The sequence below is a fragment of the Acomys minous genome, assembly GCF_964271855.1.
Source record: "Acomys minous genome assembly, chromosome: 10".
Lineage (NCBI taxonomy): Eukaryota > Metazoa > Chordata > Mammalia > Rodentia > Muridae > Acomys > Acomys minous.
In genome coordinates this window covers 777023-796880 of record NC_140491.1, presented here as the reverse complement: position 1 = coordinate 796880, position 19858 = coordinate 777023, and the positions used below count along the sequence as shown (strand labels likewise).

The window sequence follows — 19858 nt, the reverse complement described above, 5'->3', positions numbered from 1 at the left end:
TATGTAGAATATATAAGAATAAGTTCTATTACAGTTTCCCATTATTCAACAACTGCATCTTTGAATTTATGAATGTAATGTGGATTTTCCTCTAAGACATTATTTCAAATCATAGGGGTGATTCTCAATCTTTGATGTGAATTAGGGTGCCAGAAGAGCTCTGTCATGTTCATCTGACAAAAGTCAGACTGAGAGAACTGCAAGGACCCCACCCGCAGGGATTCTGCTTCAGTTAGCCTGAGTGGGGGCCTCAGCGTCCATCTCGCTCTCCAACGCTAGTGTGTAGCTAGTTAGAACCACTGATTTAAGCAATCCAAACAGGCTGCAAATGCCAGCGGTATGCCTAAGCTGTCCTGGTATGCACCTTCCCAAAACTGGCCTCTGTGCCAAGGCTACATCCCCGCCTCTGGCAGAAAGACAGGGAGGCAAATCTGAAGTTTTAATGTGACCGGCCGATTAACTAACAAGAATTAAAAACAACAATAGCAAAAATCCTGCCATCATCTCAGAGATAATGAGTGATATGACTGCAAAAGTGTTCCTAGGGCCAGGAGTTGACTAAGCCCAAGAGATCTGCCTTTGCCTGCAGAAGGCCACATCACAGGAAGCCACACCCAGATGTTCTCCTTCCTGGCCTAACAGCCCCACCTCCTAGACCCGTGTAAAAAACTCCTTGGGGCTGGCTGTCAGCCCTCCCAGCCAGCTCCCTTGGTGTGTCCTAGAGATCACATCACTGCGAGGCACTGGGATGATCAGTTAGTGTCCTCACACTTGATTCGCGTTTGAGAAGCCCTTGCTTGAGAGCCCTGAAGCCATAGGCACAAAACTGCAGAGTTCTTGACCGCTTCTTGTGTTTGTTTCAGTGGAATAACCGGAAGCTGAGCAGGGTTTTGTTCTGAGTTATTTTGAGTGTTCTGGTTCTTTAAATGACCTTTTTATCGCCCACCCACCCCCACTTCCCACCTCCCGTTTCCCTGTGTAGTCCTGGCTTCCTTATTATTCTTAATTTTATCCCTTAATTCTTTGAGAATTTCATATGATGTATTTTGGTTCTACACCCTGCCTTCCCCAACTCCTCCCAAATCCAATCTTTTCACTCTCACTTCCCTAGTAACCCAACTTTAAGTTTTCTTTTCTCTTTGAGTCTGGTTTGTGCCCTCCTATTATTCTTGGAGTGGAACCTGTCCTGAAATATGATCAAGGTACCTGCTTGAAGTAATTGGGCAAATTTTTTTATAAGTCAGACAGACTGATTTATTTTTATCTTAGGAATAAAACTGAAGAAACAAAAAGAAAAGCATAGAAAAAAAAAGAAAGAAGAAACTGAGCTTAAGTAAGCAGACTGGCAGATATGTGAATAAAGCTGCGTTATCCGAAAGGAAGAACAAGAGGGAAGCCCAAATCAGAACTGTGATCTTTTTTATAAAATGATTGCTAGTTAAAGGAACTTTAACATTGCATTTTTAGAATTAATGTCTTTACCCTCCTAAGCATAACCACTAGATGTTTCAAGCCTAGGTAAATGAGTGCATTGCTCAACAAAATGATAGTAAAGTAAGAACATGCTAGACGGTCTGCAAACTGCAGTGGGTGACCATCAGAGAGGGAACAGCGAGGCCCTGGCTCACTGGGACATCAGGGCGGGGCCTCTGGCTGGTCTAACAGCTGGAGGCCTGAGCCCCGCAGCTGCCAGGCCCCGCCCCTTACGTCACGGGGCCGGGCAGCGGGAGATTGGCTTTCCGCGGAAGCTCTGTAGGCCGGGAGCCCTGGAGGCCTGGAGGAGGGAGGAGAGTCGCCTGCCCCGCCCGGTTCAGGCGCCCGCGCTCCGCAAGCTGAGCAAGAGGAGCAAGGGGAGCTGAGAAGTAGGGTTTGTTCAGTTTCTCAAAGACAAATGACTGAAACATAACTTACCTCGCCCTTTGGATCCTTGCTCGGTTCTCTTCTGGCACCTTGGGATCCATAGTGACCATGCTGTGATGAGCACCCGGGGAGGGACAGGTAAGAGAGTCGCGGCTAGCCGCACTACCACCCCCAACCCCCGCCCCCGCCCTTGCTCACTATCAGCCCAGCGCTGCTTCGGGGCTAATAACTGCCTTTCTGCCACTTCTGTTCCGGGACAAGACTTGAAAATGGAGAAGCGATCCCACCATTCTCAGTTATTTGATTTCTACCGGACATTACCTTTTTTGAAAGCTGGTTTCTGTAAAAGATGGATTGTGCACACATTTGTGCCTTCACACAGGCACACACACGCTTGCATTCCATTTCGAAATCCAGTAGTTGAAGGTAGCTTTGACTGTCTGCACCCCTCCCGCTGGTAATGAAGAGCTTTGGTAGTTTCTCCCAGCGAATAAACCGCGGGGTTGATCCCTAGGGAGGAAAAACGTATTTTTGTGTTTGTTTTGGAACTTGTGAAACTGTTTTGAAAGGAATGCTAAAAATAATTAAATAAGCACAAAGACATCCGCATTCTTTCCTTCATACTCTAACTTTGAAGAACTAGGTTGTTATTTGGGGCAGCTTCATCTTACATCATAGAACTTGTTTTATTTCACCATGTCAGTAGAGAAGGATGCAGGTCAGTCAATGAATCCCTCCAGTCTGGAAATCAGAAGGCCGAGTCTAGACCATGTGTCTTTAGAAGGAATATGCTCAAAGTACTCTCACTCGGCTATTTAGGATAAGACTACTAAAATTCCTTCTGGCCTTGTTGGGAGACAGCTGTTGCAGCTGTTCACACAGAAGAAGACAATTCTGTGGGCACAGAGCAAGCCTTTAAGACCACCTTGAAAGATGCCCCAAGGAGAATTGGGGCTCCTGGTCAGTGTTACTGTATCCATGTTTAAGTTGCACTAGGCCAGCTGCTATGGAAAGTGCACTAAGTAAATTAATTAATTAATTAATTTTTAAAAAGACCTCCTGCTTTCTTAAGAGCACTTGAACTTCTTAGCAGAATCGTTAATTCAGGGTCCTGCAGAGGCCCCAAAGATAACAAGGGGTTCTTACAGATTTTTTTATTTTCATTCAGATGTAATTTATAAATCACTCTCCTAATTGTATGTATCAAAATGAGATCAAACTGTTGAAAGACGTTTACAACCATCAGTTTATTTAACCTAACATTCTTTGTGTGTGTGGTGGGGGTGGAGTGGAAAGTTCAGCAATCTGAAACAGGATGTCCAGAAATTTTGACCTTCCTGTAACAAAAACTGAGTAGTTCTCTGCAGGGCCCGGTGGCACATGCCTGTAATCCCAGCACTTGCAGATGCAGAGGGAGGAATATCTCTGTGAGTTCAAACTGAGCAGTTTTCATACTTAGTGACCAAATAACTGATAGGATGTTATTTATTTTCAGTAAATGGAGGGAAGCTGCTTAGGATTTGGCTATAATTTATTATAGGATTGGTGACTTGTCTATTGAACAGCCACATATTTTAAAATGAAATTTTAAAGATTTTTAAAAATGTCTACATATTAAAGCCTTCATTCTATGTTTGATTTACTGTCTGATTAATGAGGAAATATCTGTTCCTCTGTGCTTTTTTTTTTTTTAAAGCACAAGCAATATCATTGTTGGTCCCTGAAAAATTCATCAATGAGGATACATGTAACAGGTCATCAGTGCTTAAGCAAGGAGGGTTTATGACTCCGGGAACAATGTGCTGGGTGCGATCCACACATGGTTAATTGATTCAGCTTCCCTGGGTCCCCACGCATTCACCACCCAGCCTAGCTGAGAAACAATGACATTGAGCATGTACAGTATATAATACAGAAGATTATGGGAACTCAGCAAGAGGGCTGGGGTGATGCCACCTATGCCTTCTACCTTCTCAGACAAATTATTTTTATTAAGAAAGCAAGTGTATTTTTTCCTGACAACTAAACTATATTTACTCATATAGAAACTATAAATTTAATGCCACAAAATGAAGTCTGCCACAAAATGAAGTCTGTGGCTTTATCACCTAATCTTCTATTAGACCTCTCTAATAGAAGAACCACTGATGTTTGGTTTATTTCTCACCAGTAAATTATTTTTTTGTATAGGATTTTTTAAATCTAGAAGTAAGATACCATTTTGCAACTTTTGTTTATACTTTTCCTGCCAAGGACATCCTTCCTTATCACTGGATAGTCTTCCTGATATCCTTACATGTTTTGACTTGTTTTCCCCAGTTTGTGTGCAAATGTGGGGATTTACTACTATGCTGAAATTCTTTGAAGTTTATACACATCTCCAAATTTAGACATTCCAATTTTTCCATCAACCTCCTTCATATGTATTTATTTTATTATTTCGTGTGAGTGAGTGTTTTTCCTGCATGTATGTATGCATGTGCGTCATGTGCTTGTGTAGTGCCAGAAGAGGCCTCAGAGTCCCTGGGAAAGCAGATGAGTACCACTGTGAGCCACGATGTGGGCACTGGGGATTGAGCTCTGGCCCACTGCAGAGCCACAAGTGCTCTGAGCTAATTTTCCAGGCTACTTCTCACCGAGGATCATTTTTAATCGGATTTAGAATTTATCTTTACCTACCTTAGTCTTTTAGGTTGCTATCACAAATGAGTATGAACTGGATAGCTTGTTTAAAGAAAAACAGTGATTCACTTCTTAAAGTTCAAAAAGCTGGGCGGTCTGAGATCATGGTGCGGATAGATAAAACGGGACTTGTTTCTCTTGAGCCAGGCTGTGAGGGAGCATGGTGGTCCCAATGCCCAGTTGTTCTGCTTCATTTGGTCATGGTCAGTATGAAGGGCTGAGGACAGGGGTGTGGGATGGGGTTTGGCATTGTAAGGATATAGTAATGGTAATAGGTAACAGACAGATGAACAGACAGTGCAGAACTCACAGGGCTCTCGGGTCCCAGCCCGCGGGAAAAATTGAATCAGGGTTCACCTGAAAGAGGGAGTGGGGATTGAAAGTAGGATACAGAGACGCAAGAAATAACGAATCAAGTTAGGAAATTTCTGATCAAGATTCACTTTATTGCCGACTAGCAGGAGCATAAATAGGGCAAGGTCAATAGGATCTATTCTTATCTCACTCACCCTAGCCCCCGGGGTAAGAATACAATAGCCTAAATCGCTCCCTGTAGAACTTCCTAGTTCTCTGAGTAGTTCCTTGTAAGAACTTCCTAGATCCTCTGGGCAGTTCCAAGTTGAGACTTCTCTACTTCTTTCAAAGGTAAATAGTCCAAGGAAAGCCTAGAACACAAGACCTCGTGGTGAGGTAAAGGTCAGCAACTCGAAGGTCACAGCATTCAGCCTAAGCACAGGATTTCTGACCTGGCAGAATTTGGCATGGGTTCCCACACAGGGCCATTCAGGGAACAGGGGGAAATGGCTCACATTGAGTTAAGATTCAGTTCTTGCCAGACACATGTGCTGCTCTTGTCACAAAGGTGTCCTCAGAGATGCCTCTGGAAGTGGTGCCTTTTCTAGGTTATCAAAGGAAAACTATTCTGAGGCTCATTCCTCCATCTTGTTCCGGTGTTGCTCTCACACTTCTTATGAGAAAATCTAGATTTTTGTACCATATCACACTCTTTTCAAATATCTTTCATGGTGTCCCGTGTCCTCTAAACTAAGCATAACTCTTCACTTCCACACTTAAGGTATCACTCTGGGCCTCACATGTGTCACTGTTTTCATGTCTCATCACTCCTCTAGTTTGCACTGGGGGCTCTAGCCGTGTGGGCCTGCTCAGAGTTACCAAAGTGTTCCAACCTCTCTCCTTTTATAACATTGCTTTTTCAAAATCTATAGCTCCCCTCATGTGGTCTCTAAGCATCTGTCCAGGCTTGCTTAAAACACTTTTCTGGGAAGCCTTTCTTTTCTCTTTCTATCCTTAGACCTCAGACAGTGATATTTTTCCCCCATGGGACTTTTTATTTTTCTAAATTCACACATTGTGTGATTGCTTTAATTTGATCTTTAGAAATTGAACTGGGTATTTTCATCTGATTCTGTGGTTCTTTGATTCACCACCAATGTGGTGCCTAAGACAAGGTCAACTCAATGAACCAGAGAAGGTAAAGGGAGGTTTTTGTCTGTTTTGTGGCCTGATTTCCAGCTTATAGTGAGAGCAAAAGAAAAGGTAACTTTAATGAATGAATTCATGTCAGTGGGCTAGACATAGTGGGCTATTTAGTCATCCTTAGAAAACTTTGGGGATAGATAAGTATTTTATTTGTCAGACTTGAAAACCAAGGTTCAGAAAAGTTAGTGCTTGTAATAAGTGGCCAGTTGTGAATCTGTTGGCAGAGCTTGTGTTCTTTCTTGCAAATGCATTGATGTTGTTTGAGCATAGTTGATTACAACATCAGTATTGATTCAAGGTCAATGTGTTGACCCTCAGGACTCCGTTTTATAATTCCACGAAGACGACTGACCTTTTCTTCTTAAAACATTTTAGCTACCCAATGCAACTTTCTTTTTTCAGAGTCTCACCTTAGAGTGAACTTTTTAAAAATTGCACATCAGATCTTAACATTCCAGCCTCTCTAGTATTTGTAATGAAATGAGGAAAACAGAAGCATTCAGATTCTGAAATAAATAATAGACGTACATAGCACATGCATAAAATATTGAGGTGGGGGTGTAAGATAAATCACAGCTGGACACATGACTTTATTTGATCACTGAAGAAGGCCTTTGATATGTCTAGCTCTACACCATCAAATCTATTGCCCTTGTTGACTTCCTTTTTGTTCGTGGTCATAAATTGACCCATTTATTGTAGACTAGGGGTGGTAGGACTTCTACTGGTTTTCCCATTTCTTTGCTTTCCTGGTGGCAGACTTGACTGTGATAGCAAAGATGGGATCAGGCCTACTACTCATCACTTTCATGTTGGAGGCAGTACCAGATGCTTCTGTTTTGATCTCGTGATAATAGAAGTAACTACACTTGGCCTGCTGCCCAGTTTCGATTTTCTTAATTTTTCTTTTCAGGAGGCACTGCAGCAGGTTGTATATTTACCAATGATTCTAGACTTCTTGGTGGCTGTAGCCCTGTCATTATGACCTGGGGACGAGCCTGGAGCGTTTGTTTTCTTCTTTTTCATATCGTTCACAATTAGATCTGCCTGTTATTATTATTACATGCCTCACTTGTCATACTTAGCTTTCAGGCCTCAGAGACACTTGAATATGTATACTGAGACAACTTAAATAATCAGCATATATAATCCAGTCTTCAACAACATTACGTCAAGTAACCAAGTCATTTCTAGTGACTGAGAGACAGTGATTATCCATGGAATTCTCTTTGCCTTTAAGGCAAAATTTAAGCTCGATGTGCTTATTTAATTCCTATGTAATAAATATGTGTGTGTGCATGCATTTGTGTATTAATCTGTGAAGGCCTTTAAAAAACATTTGGTATCATATATTCTTATGACATCTAATTTTTCAAATGTAGTTTTTAGAGGTTTAATAATTTTCTTTTTAGTTACAAAAACAACTTATCTTTCTTACTCCATTTTTCTTTCATCATTCCTCAAATTATTTTCCTTTGCTTTAAGTATTGTTATGTTTATCATACAAAATAATCAATATTAATGACATATATGGAAATATTTTGACTAGTTATCTTAAGAATAATATATACAGAGATGGAAATGACTAGCTGAAGAAAAACAACACTGGATAATAAGCTGTGAGGAAGATATACATTAAAAGTAAGACTTTCCTACAATAGATTTGAATTGCCAAATTATAGCTTTCAGTGTGGTCCCTCCACCTGGGGCATTGGTATCAATGTTTTCTTAGCCGTTGCTGCAGACTCCCTGGGTAGGAAACAGGACAGCCTGTGCCTCACAAGGAGAGAGACTCAGCCTGTGTTTACTAAGCTCACCCTGAGATTCTCTTTGGGGATATTTCTGAGAACTAGGCTTAGGGAAGGTCCTCAGGTAAGCAGGGCAGCTTCTTCACTGACCTTCTCTAAAAAGGACCCTAAGAGAGGCAATTCCACCCATTTTACTGTGGCACATTTACTGTGTGGAGGCGGGGGTGGGGGGCGAAGAAGACTGGAATGAATGTGGATTCAAGGACCAGTGCCTCAGACTCATGGGGATGGGAAAACATTCTGCTTACTGGTCAGGCTTGGAGTTGGCCAAGGCTTCCCCTGGTTCAAATGTGAAAGTTGACAGTGTAAGTAAGAGTATTTACAAACTCAGTGTGTGCAAAAACTAGCAGCTGCCCCTTCTTCCTATTGGATGTTTACAGCCTGAGCCTGCTGGCCTATAGAGGCCTGCTACTAACTCCTTTGACTGGGCTGTGCATAATAAACGTGTCAAGGGTCCTGTTGGCTATGCAGTTGGTGCCACACCATCAGAGTGCACAGAACCCACCTGACTCCTGCTTTTCTATATGTATGTTTATCCTTTCCTCATTTGCTCACTTCCCCTAGACAGGCCAAGATGCTAAGTCTTGCAGGTTGCAATACTAATAATAATGGCTTTGTGTTTCCATTGAGCTGATTGAAAACTCCACTCATAAGCCGGGCGGTGGTGGCACACGCCTTTTAATCCTAGCACTTGGGAGACCGAGGCAGGTGGATCACTGTGAGTTCGAGGTCAGCCTGCTCTACAAAGTGAGTCTAGGACAGCCAAGAATACACAGAGAAACTCTGTCTCGAAAAACCAAAAAGAAAAAAAGAAACAGAAGAAAAGAAAGAAAACTCCACTCATCTAAAACCCCAGAATTTATAAAGCAGTCAGAGCTCAATGTCTAATTCTTAAAGACCCTGTTGGCTAGTTTTACGCCATTTTTTTTTCCTGACAGTGGATTCCTGTTAAGACAGAAGCAAGCTAAATGTTGTTGGGCTTGACAATAGGACATCCTACTGTGTAGAAATTAGTGTATAAACTTCTTTAATATTAATCTGATATAATGCTAAGCATTGACATAGATGCACTATTTGGGGGCCTGGGTGTGAATGTTAGTTTAAAGTGTTGTCATACACTTTAAAAAGAAAAAGGAAAACAAAAACTTAGCTGGGTGGTGGTGGTGCACACCTTTAATCCCAGCACTTGGGAGTCAAAAGCAGCTAGATCTGTGAGTTCAACCTGCTCAATAGAGAGAATTCCAGGACAGCCAGTGCTGTCCCTGTCTAAAAACACCTCAAGAAATCCTGTCTCAAACCAAAACAAAAAAACAAAACAATAACAACAAAAAAACCAACAACAACCACAACAACAACCCCCCAGAAACCCATCTATCCCCCACCCCATAATTTAAATGTAGAAGAATTTCATTAACTTCTGGTTATTCAGTGCTCCATTATAAGTAGATTTCAAAATTACAAAAAGTAATATACTTATGATTTGAGTTAATTTTAGTCTTTAAAGATAAAAATGGTAGTCTATTTCCCGATTCTGGAATAAACATGGTAAAAATAGAGGCCATCATAAGAAAGACACTTAAAAATAAAACTAGATTATAGTACCTTAAAGTTAACCAGTGCTAAGGATTTAAAAATATTTTATTATACATTGCATAAAGCTATCAACTTCTGTGTGTTTTTCTCAGGCTCTTCCAAAATATCTTCCTCATGTAAACATTTAAAACATAAATGAATAATTTACGATATAGACTTTTGTGAGATGAGTTTTAAAGCAGACTAGTGTGATGATAATAGAACACTTTAGGTTGACATGGAGACAGTGAGGTGGATCCCACAAATGAGCCATATCTAAACACAACTTGTTTTGTAGTGCAATATTCACATGAGATTTCAGCAGCCATAGTAAATCACTTATTAAAATTGACTTAAGTAATTTGATGCATATTCATAAATAAGAATGATAAGTGTTCACTTGGATATGAGGCTGCTCCTGGTGTGAGCGGCCACTTTCTTGCTCTGTAATGTTGAGTAAGGTCAGCCTCTCGGAACTCATTTTCCTTGGCTTTAAAATGAAATGTTTTGTTGGATATTTAAGACTATTTTCACCTTTAAGTATTGAGTTTTTGAGTTTCTAAGCCTTGCCATCTTAAAAAAGAAAAGATTTAGATTTCTCTCTCTCTCTCTCTCTCTCTGTGTGTGTGTGTGTGTGTGTGTGTGTGCGTGCATGAGTTTATGTGCCTCATGTGCATGCATACTCCCATGGAGAAGCCTGGAACTGCATTCCTGGGGCTGGAGTTACACCCGTGAGGGTGGCAGCACTGGAACCAAACCCAGGTTCTCTGCAAGAACAGTAAGTGCTCTTAACCACTGAGCCATCCCTCCAACCCTAAGCCTTACTGACTTCAAAATGCTTTTCCTGAATGGCAGGCATGCCAGTCTCTAACAAGTAATAAGCATTCTTGCTATAGTACTACCTACTAATTATTGGTCTTTTATATTCAGATAACTTACGTACATTTTTATGAATGCCTAATAGCAACCCTATGGATAGGTAGGTAGTATTACTGCCACTTATCTTTTATGGAGAAACTGAAGGTTATAAGAACTCCTGCTGTGGCTGAGTGATAAGAGTATGAATTTGGCCTTTAATCCCAGCACTTGGGAGGCAGAGGCAGGTGGATCACTGAGTTCGAGGCCAGCCTGGTCTACAAAGCGAGTCCAGGACAGTCAAGGCTACACAGAGAAACCCTGTCTCAAAAAAACAAAACAAAACAAAACAAAAAGTATGAATTTGAACAGTTATTCAGCTGTAACTGATTAAGAAAAGAGTCCATTCTTTCCACCCTGTCACTCACTAGGTCTCCTAAACAAAAGGATGACTTGCTTTGATCCTGAGTCTGCCAGCAGCAGTATTCTTGATTTGGTAGCTAGGTATTTCTCTTTTGTGAAGGACCATTTTATGTACTGTAGGGCACTTAACAGCCTCCCTTGCCTGTGGCATCCATGACAAAAAAAATGCCTCCACATGTTGCCTAACTGGCCCCATTTATGTAATCTGTAGTCTAAAGCTGAAAAGAACTGCCTGCGAAGGTGAGATGGCTTTAGGTCACTTAAGGATCAAGATGAAATTGACTAAACAGATCTCAGGCAAAAGACCTGCTCATTTGTTGAATACTTGTCATAATCGATTAGCCTTCATTGCTTTAATAGAATGAAGATAAATGAAGAAAATTATTTCAAAGATGCATAATATGACTCCTAGAACCCGACAGACAGTAGTTAATATATTTTAGAATAGTCCTCAGGTGCCTGCTCTGTGCCAGGCGTTGTTAGGTTACTGTTAGAACAATGAATGATGGCTATATAGGGGATGTTGATATTAAACAAATAGTGTTAGCATATTGATCTTTATCTTCCTAATAATAATTTTAATACTTTCTTCACAGCCATAGCCCAGGGTGTTTACCATAGTTTATGCTCACACTATACACACACACACACACACACACACACACACAGTTGTCACATAAAACATGAGTTTGCCCTCAGTGTGCATGAGTAAAGATAGCCCAGCAGGAGATTTAATCTTCCTGTTTAGCCCAGTCCTTTGGTTCTAGCTTTCAAAGTGAACCCTTCTCTGTGTTCTTCCCTTCAGACCTTGCTTATTCATTGCTTGGTTGGCATTTTAATGCTCTGATCTGCTCTGGAACCTGCCTGGCTGCTGTTTGTCTCATGGCAGCTACTCTCTGAGGTTTGGACTAGTGAGGGGGCCTCATGGGACTCAGGACTGATCCCTTTGTTATACTGTGCACTGCTGCAGGCCAAGAGCCATGTGGAGTTGGTGCAGGACATTCACTTCAGTGCCTGGAACAGAACCTGGCCAGCCATGGGAATTTTTCAGTGTCTATTTATTAAATGGCTAGAAGGTCAGGAGGTCTCTGAGCAGCAGAGATGAATGCATTAAGCATTATTGTTAGTTTTGGTCTTCTTGAAGATCATGGAAGTCATAATTTACTTATGTTTATTAACCTCTGTTTTGGAGTTAAAAGAATTTCCTCTTTCTAACAGCAGCTCTTTGGGGGGGGCGGTGAAGCTTATAAACACATGTGTGTACATTCATAGCGGTGATGAGAACAAAAAGACTCAGACACAGTTCAGAGACATAACACCAGGTGCCTTAACTCTCAGAACCCCGGTGCTAAACTCCTGGAGAAGAAAATGCACCAACCGCCTTGTGAAATCCAGGCACATCGAGTACATATTGTGTGATGGTTTCTATTCCAGATGGAATTAATTTTTACTTTCTGTAATGCTTTAAGTGGTCTGAAAATATAGGCTTCTCAGAAGAGTGTCCTCTCTGAGAGCTGTAGAACAATGAAGCTTAAATACGTCAGCTCTTTTAAAACTTGGTTCTATTCCTTTTATTTGGCGTGCCTTCCTGTTGTGTTACATGATTGACGTCTACTTCACGGTTACATGCTGTAGATTTAAATGCAAACTCCTATGACGGTGGGATCCAGAATAAAAGCTGTCGGGGGATACCAGGATAAGCTGATACTGATGACTCTAGTCTAGAGCCAGTGGAACCAAGACCGCTCAAGGGGACTGTAGCTCCATGCATCTACGGGGGTGCCATTTCACTTATGTGCGGGCATTCGTTAACAAAGGAACCATAACAGTTTTCCACTGAGGAAAAACACAGATCTAATTCTGGCTGTAACAGAACCAGGGTGTTGGAGATGGCCTGGGGGGGGGGGGGGGACACTGCTGGAGACTGTGAAGTGTGAAGACAGTCTCAGGTCATTTTTCAAGCAACAGCTAACAGAATTGGCTGATTGAGTGAGTATGAGCTATAACGGGGGGAGGAGTTCTCAAAGAGAGCATGAGCACAAAGGCTCTGGATCTGAGCATCCAGAAGGGTGGGGCAGCCGCCGACTGACAAAAGTGATCTGTGGTGGAAGCTGGTGTGAACATAGTATGGTTAACTAACTTAATCTGTCATGTGTCTGTCTGGGGATGGGCTGCCTGTCTCTGTGGCAGCTCAGTGTATGAGTTCGTGTTCTAGGAGGAGTGTACGCTTGAGGAAGTTAGCTGGGGACCTTGTGGAACCTCTTGATGATGACTTTGCTTTCCCTAATAAAAGAAGAAGTAGGATCAGGAACAGAAAGAATATTGGGGGATGGGAGATATTAGCTATCAGAGAAGGAAGAAAAATATCTGAAACATGCATGGAGGTATGAATTCGCAGACTGGAGTGACTGATTGCAGCCTGTGCTGACTTGTGGCTTGTGCCTGTGAATTTCGAGTGACTAATCTGGGTGAGTGTGTTTCTCCCAAGTTCTTTTATGATAACTGAGGCAGAATGTATGTAAGCCTTGCTGTAACGGCCTTTAATAAAAGCAGAACATGGATTTTTTCCAAGAAGGAAGTGAGAAAAGTGTTATCAGGTGTAAAGAATATTCAAGAGATGGGTAGGTGCTGGTCATAAAAGTTAAACATAAAGTTAAACAGTGTGAGAACGATGGCAGTGGAAAGGTATGGCGCATGGTTCACTAAGAATTGGAGTCTTAAGTAACATTTATTTAAATATAAACTGTATTTACATTTGTTGGATCTTATTTCAAGTACTTGTGAAAAATCTTCTACTGACCACATCTAATGTTCCTGAAATTAGCAAATACAAATGTTTAAATAAATATTCCAGCACTGATTATGACAAGAATTGAACATCGATATGATATTATGTCTATACTATTAATATATTATATATTAGTATCTTATTCTATAATATGTCATATATTAATATCTTAGTAATTCTGAAAAGACAAATCTCAAAAATATACTATTCTGTTATTTTCACAGCATTGTTTTATAGAGGTAGCTAGGATTATCAAAAGCAAAACATAGTATTAAAAATAGCTACTCTCAGAGCTGTTTTGATTTGCATTGCCCTGATGACTAAGGAGGTTGAGCATTTCTTTAAGTGTTTCTCAGGCATTCAATATTCATCTGTTGAGAATTCTCTGCCCCATATTTGACCACATCCAAATGGGTCAGGCCTGGTGGCACTCAGAGGAAGGGTAGCAGGCTACCAAGAAGAGACTTGATACCCTATGAGCATATACAGGGGGAGGAGGCCCCCCTCAGTCACAGTCATAGGGGAGGGGAGTAAGGGGAAATGGGAGGGAGGGAGGAATGGGAGGATACAAGGGATGGGATAACAATTTAGATGTAATATGAATAAATTAATAAAATATATTTTAAAATAGCTACTCTTCATGTTTCAATATATATTTATTCAGTTTTCCAAATTGATAAAGGTAACTAAGTCAGTTATAAGTATGGATGAGATTGCAAACAGCACAAGGATATACTTATATGTCTCTAATATTTGTCTGCTTTTCTTCAAATTAACTGTTCCTTAGTATCCACTGTAGTAGACTCTTTGAGAGATGTGATCTCTTCAAGAAAGTCAGAGACTTATTGAAGAAGAGAATCTTGGAAGCTTTCTGTGTCTGAATGGACCATCTAAATCCATTCATCCGTCCATTCATTCATCTTTGTCCATCCATCAACCCATCTCGCTAATAAATGTATCTGTTAATATGTGCTGATGGTGGCCAACAAATGGTGGGCCAACTGCAACTTTTTTGTCTGTGAGTTTATGCCAAAACAATATAGATTTGATAGAAACTGTAATGTGCTTCAGATTTTGACACATGCATGGTGGGATTCTCTCTTGAGATGCTGGGCAACAGCAGTGAGCAGCTGTTCCAGGTCAGCCACACAATCACATTGATGAAGGACTGGTCTTTCACAAGATACTGTCATATTGCCAGTGCTCTGTGCATGCAGATTTTCAGTAGACTACAGAGTTAGTCCACACTAGGTTGAGAAATAGATGTGTTAGATGATTTTGCCCAACTTTAGGCTAATGTGAGTGTTCTGAGCACATTAAAAATGAGCTAAGCCAAGATTCTCAGTAGCTGGGCATATTATATTTGACTTACAACATTTTAAACTAGCTGTGGCTAGCCTTGTCTACAGAGTGAGATCTAGGACAGCCAGGGCTACACAGAGAAACCCTGTCTTTTTAAAGAGAGAGAGAGAGAGAGAAATATCTATACATGAAATACTGACATGGATATAGCTCAGTGGTAGAATATTTGTCCAGCATGTGTAAGGCTGTGGCTATTTTAAAATTCAGCACCCTCACATACATAGATAAAATGTGTATGCATTTATGATATATGTGCATTTACATATATTTACATGTGTAAATGTGGCATAAACATATGTAGATATGTATACATGTGTAATAAATATGCACATAAGCATATATTCTGTATGTATATCATATCTATAAATAAACATATACTTATATATTATATATTTATATATATTTATGTGTATAAATATATATTCTAATTCACATTAGAGAATTGAAGGAACTTTCTATTTAATGTGTTTGAAAACAATAAAAATCAATACTTTTTCTAGTGTAAAACAATTATATTCATAGATACTTCAGTTATATATTATTCCTCTGCCCTTTTTCAAAATAAACATGTTGTATTTGAAAAGCTTAATTTGACCCTTCGTCAGGAAGGATATATAAATATGGGACTGACTTCTATGACATTGTCCATGTGAGTGTATGCTGGGGGTGGGGATGGGAGCTTCTTTCGGCCTAGGTGAGCGCCTGCTTCAGTGATGGAGAACCAGTCTTTTCTGTCTCTTTCGAAGCATCACCCGAGGTATGTGGTGGGCTTTCAGGACGTGCCTGACAAATGACTTGGGAGTGGAATGAGCTCAGTTCGAAGCACTCATTTCTAACAAGATACAAAGTCATTTACGTGATTTGAATTGACCTTTTCCTAGTTAGGCCCTTTAAAAAAATGACCAAACTAATCATAAACATTTCTCTCTTAGAGGTACAGTGAAAATGTGACTTAGCTTTTTAGAACCTTTCCTAACACATCCTTCCATGATAATGATCACCTGTAATAAAAAATAATTAATATATGGCAATGTTTTGAGTGAGGCAGTATCCTGGCCTGTCCTCATGTATATACCTAAAATTTTGGATATGCATACCTATATGGGATTTAGTTCAAAAAGTTCAATACAGAAAAATATCATATAGCATTCAAAAGTCCAAGGTTATTTCATTCAAGAGATCTGACTCACTCACCCGATGCAGAAAATGTATAATATAGCTTCACAATTCAAGAGCCATAGCTTTCTAGTGAAATAAGCTGGCTCTTGTCATTACAAACCCAACAGTAGGTACATTTTCATGCTTATCTTCTTTCCTAAAGAACATCTGAGATGAAGGAAAGAAACTCTGCTTTTATAGGTAAGAAGATAATCACAGCTAAGAGAGCCATGCCACCATAGCACCATGGTAGCTGATGTAGCAAAGAAACCCACAAAGATATCACATGATCTCATAGTCATTCTCATGGCATGCAAGATAAAGAATCTGTCTCTTCAAGGGATAAGCCTCTTGTAGAGTATTAGAAAATTGGGTCAGAGGCTGGAGAGATGGCTCAGAGGTTAAGAGCACTGGTTGCTCTTCCAGAGGTCCTGAGTTCAATTCCCAGCAACCACATGGTGGCTCACAACTGTCTATGGTGAGATCTGGTCCTCTCTTCTGACACACAGGCATACATACAGGCAAAACAATGTATACAAAATAAATAAATAAATCTTTAAAGAAAAAGAAAGAAAGAAAGAAAATTGGGTCATAGATGACATAGATTGGAGCAAGCTCAAGCCTTCCCAGGATGCCCTGTGCTCTGGGCATGGCCATCTCAGTTGTACAGCCAATGAGATATTTCTGAGATGACTATGCTATGAAAGAATTCCTGTCTCATATTCAGAAACTGTTTGCTGTACATTTCTCAATACTTAACAAGATTTAGAGCACAGAAAAACTTCATATTTCATTAGTGTTTTATTTCTTTTTTAAAGCTAAATTGAAAATTATTTTTATCATTTTAAAATTATGTGTATGGGTATGTGCATATGAGTGCAGAGCCCTGAGAAGGTCAGGGCATGAGACCCTCTAGAGCTGGAGTTACAGGTGGTTATGAACTATCTGATGTGGGTGCTGGCTACAGGAACTCCCGTCTCTTAAGCCTTGAGTCATCTTAGCAGCCCCAGGACTGTTGTTTGTTTGTTTGTTCATTTTAAAAACTTTGTTCTTTGATAGAATGTTGAGTCCCTAACATCAAACTGGCTATATTCTGCCATTTTGATGACTTGCTTACTTTAAAAATGTTCTGGAAAAATGAATTTCTCTCTTATTCTCCTCTCTCTCTCTCTCTCTCTCTCTCTCTCTCTCTCTCTCTCTCTCCCCTTCCCCCTCTCATTCTTTATTCTTCCCTTATATGGTATATCCTGAATGAAGTTTCCCCTCTCTCCAACCATCCCAGTCTCATTCTCCATCGCCTCTAGACCCTTTCCTCTATCTCCCTTAAAAAAAGAGAGAGGCCTCCTAGGGATATTAATTGAACATGGAATAACAAGTTACAGTAAGGGCCGAAGAGATGGCTCAGTGGTTAAGAGCACTGTCTGCTCTTCCAGAGGTCCTGAGTTCAATTCCCAGCAACCACATGGTGTCTCATAACCATCTGTAATGTGATCTGATGCTCTCTTCTGGCATCCAGGTGTACATGCAAATAGATAAACATATACATAAAATACATATACATAAAATAAATAAAAACTTTTTAAAAAAGTTACAATAAGATTAAACACAAACATTTATCTCAAGCCTGAATGAGGCAACCTTGTAAGAGGAAAAGGGTCTTAAGAGCAGGCAAAAGAGTCATACACTCCACTCCCATTGTTAGGAATCGCTCTCCCCCCCACCCCCCCCCACAAACTAAGCTACACAACCATAACATATATGCAGAGGACTTAGCTCAGACTAATACAAGGTCTGTTAGCCGTCTAAGCCCAGGCTCGATAATATAGGCTGTGTTCTCATGGTGTCCTGACCCCTCTGACTCTTCAAGTCTTTCCTCTCCATGTCCATTAGGCTCTGCCTAATGTTTTGCTTCAAGTCTCTGCGTCTGTTCCCACAGCTGCTGGATGAAGCCTCTCTGATGAGGACTGGACTAAAGAAGGCTATAATTCTGTCAAGATGAAGATCCATCATTCTTCCTTGTCAAGTTTTGGGAATGGTGGTTGAAGTTAATAGCAATAGGATAAAGTCCATAGAAAGAATTAATCCTTAAAACCTATTAACCTAGTGGTGGTGGTGGTGTGTGTTTGTAAACTTGACCTTTCTATATTTTTGGTTCATTTCAGCCTCTGTCCATGACGTTCTGTTTGTATCAACTGTTAAGCTCTTTATTGCCTTGGAATTTATGTTAAAATGAAATGGGCTGCCTAACAACGTGTTCAGAACTATCTGCTAACTTGTTAGACATGCTTGAGTTTGAGCTCCATCCCAGACCTGCTGGGTCAGAAACCAAAGAAGGGTCAAGGTTCAAGAGACTCAAGTGCATCCATGAGAAAGACAATCCGGAAATGACTATGTATAAATCTGTGTATGCCTTTTAAACGGATGACCTCATGTGTGTATTTGGAGTTGTTTGTTGGCTGGTGATGACCTCCAGAAACTTTTAAGTGCTAACTGGGCCCGAGAGAATTCATTATCCTGTATTTACCTTTGGTAATCTTTGCTGCTTCCAACATGCCAAATTAAGCATTCATCAAGGGAAACGGAGTTTTGAGAATTTAGTGTGTTTTTAAGTGATTTGTGTATAGTACGTGTTTAATAAGCACTAAATGTAGGTATACTTTGGTATTATTTTTCTTTTTAATTTTTTAGAGAAAAAAAAAAACCATGCCTCAAGGAAGTCAGCGCAGAACAGGAGAGGATCTAAATCTTAAATGTTCTTTGGTTCTGGTTGATCTTCTTTGGACTCTAAGTGCCCACTTCTTTGATTGGTTTAAAAATATGTATTTCTTAATCTTCAAGTCAGAGTGCCTATCAGTGGCAGAAAATCAGGCCAATTATACCAGGGGAACTTTGGGTTGTTAGCAGAAAACAATGATAAATCACCTATTGGGGAATATGGCTAAATCTTGCAATTAGGAATGATGGTCTTGAAAAATATCTTATAAATGTATCACATTAAGTTGTTCTTTGGAGCCTCTGTCTCCCAGGCACCAGACCTGCCCCTGGGAACAACTGAGGGACAAGATGAGGAGGGTGTTGCTATCCCCAGCTAGTTAGTTAACAAGCGTTCTTGTTAACCGAGGAGCAAAGTTACTAAAAAATGAATGTGACCAGTGACTTAGCACAAATTACAGCTTAAAAAAATTAAAAATAAGTGAGTGTTGGTGTGTTTTTTAAATCAATTTTATTTGGATTCTTAATGCCTTTACCTCCCTTCTCCACCCAAAGAAGGTTAGTGGGGAGAGCAGGCATAGTTCTCTTTTGACTGCTCCCTGCTTAGCTGGGTCCTTGGCTTCCTTGAGGCAAGTTCAGTCTTCATGGTCAGGATCTCTCCAACTTCTTATCAAACCACAACAGCAACCAGGAGCAGCAAGAAGCAGCAGCCGGCTTCTTCTTTCAATCGCCTCTAGTGCCTCTCTGGGCTCGGGAATTTATTCTCTCTCCAGAGTTCTCAGAATTCAACTATCTGCAGCTGGCAAAGATCATAACCCCCTCAGAGCCTGCACGAGGCAAATAGTCTGCTGCTGTGGACAATCTGAAGCAGCCTCATACCCACACCTGGGATTCAAACAAAAAAAGTTTACATAACATAACTGAGTTTTTAAAGACACCAAAACTCCCACTACAGATGAGTATCTGGGGCATGTTGTTATTGTCATCTGTTCATACAAACTCTCAGTGAACACAGCAATAATTAACCTTAATTACCATTTGTAAAGGGTTACACATCAATCTGAGGAATTGGACTATTCATTTGATGTTCACAACAACCCCTTGAGTGAAGGTAACTGGTCCCTGGACTCCGTATCTG

General features: G+C 40.5%; 1 protein-coding gene across 1 annotated transcript in view; it reads left to right on the top strand.

Annotated features, from left to right (window-relative positions):
- The first annotated feature begins 1739 nt into the window (after positions 1 to 1739).
- The window catches only part of ATP10D (ATPase phospholipid transporting 10D (putative)), a 91260-nt gene continuing 73141 nt past the window's right edge, over positions 1740 to 19858 (top strand). Inside the window, exon 1 of the mRNA XM_084800085.1 lies at positions 1740 to 1998. The gene's annotated coding sequence lies outside the window, so the exon portion shown is untranslated. The remainder of the gene's footprint in view (positions 1999 to 19858) is intronic.